Genomic DNA, 7,260 nt, shown 5'->3' with positions numbered 1-7,260 from the left:
ATTGGGACGCCCTTTTTTCTTTCGCCGCATTGCGTCGTTGTGCCAAACTACCTCTCCATCATACTCAGGCCAGTAATCCTCCTTGGCCACCACAGGAAACGCAACACTGTAAACTCTGAGCAATGTCTGAGTCTTGTAAATCGGAGACAGTAGTGATATAGCGTCGCGGTGGGCATACGCACATGCAGCTATGACGTGTGAGCAAGGCATACGAAAAGCTTGAAACCTTCCACAGTCGCACCAATCTTCGTCAAGAAGAACCCTATATTGTTGCCTTGGCAGTCCCTCATTGTGGTCAATTGTCTCGCGCACACTGAACGTGCGATTGAATCGGTCGAAAGAAGTCACTTGATGAGTGTTCGCTTTTGCCGATTGCTGTTGCATAAATTTCATGCAACTATCGCTTAATAGTTGACCAGCTTGCCTAACATCACCCCATCTCCTGCCTCTTGTTGAGAAGAGTGAAGCCATCCTAAAGTATGTGGCCTCCACCAGTGCTGTGATTGGAAGGTTACGAATGCCTTTGAAAACGCCATTCATGGATTCCACGAGATTGGTTGTCATATGGCCCCATCGCACGCCATTGTCGTAAGCCCTTGTCCATTTGTCCCTGGAAAGATTATCTACCCAAGTACCTGCCTCTGGATTTGTCATTACAATCTCACTCCGATAATGCTGGAATGTGGGTTGGGTCAATGCATAACCAGCATTGACTAGGGCCTTTCTTAGATGTCTGTCCTTGATCTCCCGCATGAAGTTTTGGGCGATGTGGCGAATACAGTAGACGTGTTTTGAAGGGGGGTCATTCCATCCGTTCGCTGGATTATTGTAAGCACTCTCTATGGAAGCGTGCCTATCAGAGATTAAACATATGTCAGGCTGGGGAGCAACATGTTCTCGGAGGTTCCTTAGAAAGAAACTCCAAGCCGCCGCTGTTTCACCTTCGATGATAGCAAATGCCACTGGAAATATGTTGTTGTTCCCGTCTTGTGCAACCGCCATCAGCATGGTTCCTTTGTATTTGCCGTATAACCATGTCCCATCAATTTGAAGTATGGGTTTACAGTGTGCAAAACCTCGGACGCAAGGTTTGAACGCCCAAAAAAGCCGATGGAATATTCCGTTTCCTTGGACAGGGTTTCCATCCGGGGCATGCGCGGGCAGTGTCTCTAGAATAGTAACAGTGCCAGGTGCGTAACTATGTAGCGCATTGAGGTATCAGGGAAGAATTTTGTATGACTCCTCCCAGTTGCCGTAGACTGTCTCAATTGCCTTTGTTTTTGCAACCCACGCCTTTCTGTAAGATGGAGTGTAGTTGAAGGTTGTAACGATGTGTGATATTATATTTTTAACCTTCAGAGACGGATCAGAGCTTATGAGAGGCAAGATCTCCTGACATATAAGATCGGCACTGAGTTTTGTATGATCCTGGGAATTGTTAGGGTTGACACACGTGTGTTTCTGCGTAATCGACCCTATTTGCCATGCATTACTTCTCTTCCTATAAGAGGCCAACAGTCTGAACCCGCACTCTGGATTTTTACAAGTGATTACATACCGTTTCAGGTTTGAACGGTCTACTTCAAAATCAACGTTGTTCGCCATGTGCCATTTTTTTATTCTTCTCAGACATGCCTCCTTAGAAGGAAACTTGTCTCCTTCCTTTAATTCTTCGTCATTTTGGATGTAGGGTGTGAAGAAGATGTCAGATGATGGTTCGTCACCTTGGAGGTTCAAGTTACTCATATGTGCTGGAGGTGCGTACGCATGAGCTGGAGGCACCAACGTTTGCTGCTCGTCGTCGGATTCCTCGTTGACCATGTCGTCAAATTCAGTTTCCAGATCGTATTCTTCCTCGTCAATGACGTCAACCTCGTCATGCTCGTTGACTGGTGGGTCAATAACTTGTGACTGGACAACATTAGTTTCTTGTGTCTCAACCTGAAGAGTAACGTACAGCTCGATGGAATCCAACCCAGAGTATTCGTGGGTGGTAAACATATCTTGCAAGTCTTCGTCATTGGCAATTTCCATCTCGTAAAACTTGACGGTGTTGTCTTCATTGAAATTGGGACATTGGTAAAAAACGCTTGCAATAGGACCCATTGCAATCTTAGAGTATAGTCGCTGAATGAAGTACGAAAATGTTGCTCTTTTGCTCAACAACAATGGTACAACCTGAGTGTTTCTCATCACAAAACCGGCTATCTCATGAGAGTAGGTCTCACCGTTTAGATGGGCATGGACAAGATACTGGGTTGATGAAGTCATTTTTGGAGGGGAAAGTGTGTGGGTGTTGTAAGCTCAAGTCAGATTAGGTAAAATTGTTGGTGTGAGTTGTAATGTTTAGTATATATTGGATGTCTTATAAATTGTGCTTCTTATGTCCTTGCATTATCTCAACACATAGACACGCTGATCTATGTCCTGCACCCCATCACGCGTCTGAAAGGATTCCTGATAAGATTCCTGTAACGATTCCCCTAGGCAGAGCATGCATGCAACCCTATCTGGCAGCTAGTTCTGCAATAATTATTTATATATATATATATATATATATATATATATATATATATATATATATATATATATATCTTTATTTATGCATATATAAATATATATAAATATTTATATATGCATAAATAAAGATATATATATATATATATATATATATATATATATATATATATACATATATATATATATATATATATATATATATATATCTTTATTTATGCATATATAAATATTTATTTATATATATTTATTTATATATATATATATATATATATATATATATATATATCTTTATTTATGCATATATATTTATTTATTTATATATATATATATATATATATATATATATATATATATATATATATATATATATATATATATCTTTATATAGACAGACACACTGATCTAGGTCTGCCACCAGATTCCGAATTGATTATACAAGACAGATACACTGATCTATGTCTGCCACCAGATTCCGAATTGATTACAAAAGACAGACACACTGATCTAGGTCTGTTTATATATAACTAATAATTACGTATATATATTTTATTTAATAAATATAAATATTGTAATTAATAATTATATGTATTTTAATAATATATATTACTAATTATAAATATAGTTAATAATTACGTATATAAATTACCAATTATATGTATGTTAATTATTGTACACGTCCGCTAGGGTAAATATTGTCCAGACGAAAACAACTAACACAACAACCACATTTATTTTAATTCAATGACCCTGCGTTGACAACACAAAACCATCGGTAAATCACGATGTTAAGTTGCAGAATAGAAAAGAAGAGAAAAGAACACAGAACAACTGGTAGTACACGCTCACTCTTTGCAACAAATAAAACAACAGTTAATCTAAACTACTCAAGTGTCACTGCAATAACAAGGGGATCTTCAACGCCTCGGTTAACTTCTCCACTGTGTGTCCAAAACATTAGATCCACGTCCACATCGTCTTTCACACGGAAGTTGGGACTTTCCGTATGCCTTGAGGTAAGTTTTTAGTATACCATTTTCTCCTTACACATTCTACTCCATTCTAACTAAATCATTATATTTTCGTTGTAGATATTGTGTGAAAAAAATGGACTTCACACTTAATCCGCGGTCAAATATCACAATGTACCGCGCGCTAATTGATCACCTTGGACACCATCAAATATCACAACCCCTAACTTGTTTCTTGCAGCTTCGTTCTATTTAATTGATCCCCGTGCACAGAACTACATCTTGCCACAACAACAACAACCGGAAGAAGAACCCCAACAACAACAACAAGAACAACAACAACAACTCCGGCAACAACAACGACAACAGCAACGACAACAACAACGCCTACAACAACGCCAACAACAACTCCTACAACAGCAACAACAACAACAACTCCAGGAACAACAACAACTCCAGCAACAACAACAAAATATTTTCAGTACTCCATCCCGTTCCGCACGCAACATCCGCCAATCAAATATGTTCCAATCCCAATCTCAACCATTACAAGGGTATGAAGACCGCCATCCTTCCTCGGACCAATATCAGACCCACTCACAACCATTCGGATTTGCAACATTTGCTGGGTCCTCAAGGGGATTCGGCCAAAACCTAACTCCCGGTTCATCTAGCCTTCATCTTAGTCCCGACGATGGTCCTCATGGTGAATCCTCTTACCGTGGCGCCCCCTCCGGCTACGCAACACCTACAAACCAATTCGACTTTAACCAAGGTAGTTCTAGTGCTGCGGGATGCTATGAACCGGAAGTCTTTTCCCACCCCACTCCACCACCACGAATAAACACATTTGAGGGAATGGGTAGCCGACTTTACAACAGCGGTTTTCCGGATAATTATGGGGGCGTCGACGAATTCATAGACAGCGATCCACGCGATTACATTGTAATCGATGTTACAATTTTGATTTTCGTTTTCTGCATTACATTTTTAAGGCGAAAAAAATATTTTTCAAATTTATTTCTGTAAATATCATAACAAATAAAATAAAATAAAAAAATTTAAATTTAATATATTCCAGTAAAATGAATTAAAAAAAAAAGAAAAAAAAAAGGCCTTGAACTAAGGCGCCAAATGGTTTGGCTTCTAGGGCAAAACCCTAGACTTATGCGCCATTCCATTTGGCGCAAACCTTTGGGATTTTAGGGCATGCCATTTCATTTGGCGCATGCACCCAAAATTTACACCTATACGCCATTTCATTTGGCGCATTCAGTATTCTGTTATCCCAAACCTAGACAGTTTGGTAAATACCCCGAAAACATGGTTTTTTTCGTATTTTTTATCAAACCTAGTTATTTAAATTTTTTTTCGCATAATGGACGCTAGCATTCACTTTGCGAGGACACTAGGCTCCCACGTAAACGTTTGGCGCAAACAAATTTGATTCTTTTAGGTTTCAAATGTGCTGTCTCTTTCATAAATTTAATCAAATTATGTCGGTACATGTTTGGGAGATGATGATGCTAAGTAAATAAACATATCTTTTCCTTAAATTTTTTTTGTGTCGGTGTCACTCTTGATGATATTAATAAAGCAGGTTGAGGAGAGCTGTTGAAGATGATATTGTTAGGCTGACTGATTAGTGTGACTCTTGATGATATTGTTAGGCTGAATGAAAAATGAGAAGATTTTGAGAATATAATTAAAGGATGAAAAAAATAGAGAATCTCTAATTCCGCCTCTTGGCTCTCTCATGTACTATATGCGTTATCAAAAATACCTCTTTGTTTCCGTAGATATATTTCGGAAATACTTTTTTTTAGTTTCAAAGTTATTTTGTTTCGTACGTACATCTACAGAAGACTTCCATATATGCATCTACGAAAGAATCTGATGTTAAACTGACGCCAGACTCTTCTTCTCCCTCATTCTTCGCATTTCTCATTTCCAAACTCCAACTCTCTCTCTCAACCTCAAAAATCAAACTTTCACCAAAGTTGTTTTTTTCTCTCGAGTTCGGCGGTAAACGTGTGCATCAACGATCAACACATTCCAACAACTTCAAAATGCAATTTAATCAGTAAGTTTTTTACTTTTCGAATTATTTTTGAGTTTTCCTGTAATAGAGTTAGAAATCAATTTTTAGGTGTAGAAATGATTGGATAGTTTTAGAAACATAGTTTAGAGACAATGTAGGTATTTTTGGATGTGTAAAACGGACGATCAAGCCGCTAAAATGGGGTTTTTAAGTCCTTGGAATAGTGACAGACACCATTGTTATGACTTTGGAGTTGTAGAATGTTCCGTAGATGCATCTACGGAACAAATGAAACGTTAGGTAGTTCCGTAGATGCACCTCGGAACAAACCCAATTTTTTGAAATGTTAGCTTGTTCCGTAAATACATCTACGGAAGAGTTCTATATGTGCATCTACGGTAGTAAATTTGATTTTTTCTTTTCTTTTCTTTTTAATTACCAAACTATATCTAACTCGATTTTATTTGTAATACAATACAGACATTATGGCCGACCATCCAAACCGCATTATATCTGGGAGGACTGCACAACATGCCTCTGTGTGACGTGCAAGGATGCAAATGCTGTCACAGTTGACTGATGGAGCTTCAGTTCCAGCAGATGCACCTGATACATCTGTTGCAGCAGAGTTACCTGTTATACCCGCAACAGCTGAGGGGTCTTCCGCATCTACTACCTCATCTCGGAGGCTTTGGGATAATGATGAGGGTTCCTCACAAACACCCTCCGCCCACAGACGACGCTAGGGAGCTTCTTCTACTCCTTTGCCACCTCCGACCGATGTTAGATCTCCGGTGCCACCTCTTGAGCTGCACGAGGAGGCTGATGCGGCTGAGGCGCCTGTTGTCTATCTAAGGGGTCCTTCAGAATTATCCCTGTTGACAGGGTATGCATATCATTCAGCCAAACATATCTGAGACGAAGAGGTAAAATTTATTAGACTTATTACTTTTTTGTCCTCTGTTTTTTATTTTTTATTTTTAAATGTGCTTGTTATTAACAATGTTTTCTTTGAAAGTTTTTAGGATAAGGCTTCCCATAAGTTCTACAACCACGACCGAAAGAGTGCCTCTCTCGTGAAACCTACCGAGCTGTGGTCCCAAGATGTCCTCGCAGCTTCTGGGCTGAAGGACCTGTGTCAGATTGGGTACCACACGACACATAATCGGATGCTGATGGCATTTGCAAAGAGGTGACACCCGGAGACTTCGTCATTCCATCTGCCACATGGTGAGATTACCATCACGCTTGACGACATCGCATGCCTCCTGTATCCACTGTGAAGGCAAGCTTCTACAACACTATGTTTTGATGAAGACAACTATCATAAGTATGCATCAATAAAGGATGAGCAAAAAGATCAAATAAGCAATGGATCAAGTATTTTAAAAAAAGAATCAAGATTCAAGATTCTCTCAATGATTTCAAGCTTGGTTGATCTAAGGTATTAAGATTTATGGCAAAGCAAGTCTATTAATGCATAACAAGTGTTTTCAAAGATATATACATCATCTATAAATCTTACATACATCCTAGAATCATTTCAAACCTTTCCATAAAGTTTTTTGAGTTTTTCATTCTTAGGAACCGGGTTCCAAATTGGAGGAACCGGTTCCCCAAGACTTCTGCCAACTTTTATTTTGCGCTAAAAGAGTCAGGAACCGAGTTCCAGTTTTTGGGAACCGGTTCCCCAGTTCAAAATTTGAATTTCTTCTTAACGTTGGGTTAGGG

Source organism: Vicia villosa, linkage group LG1, assembly GCF_029867415.1.
Source record: "Vicia villosa cultivar HV-30 ecotype Madison, WI linkage group LG1, Vvil1.0, whole genome shotgun sequence".
Lineage (NCBI taxonomy): Eukaryota > Viridiplantae > Streptophyta > Magnoliopsida > Fabales > Fabaceae > Vicia > Vicia villosa.
This window is presented reverse-complemented; position numbering follows the sequence as displayed.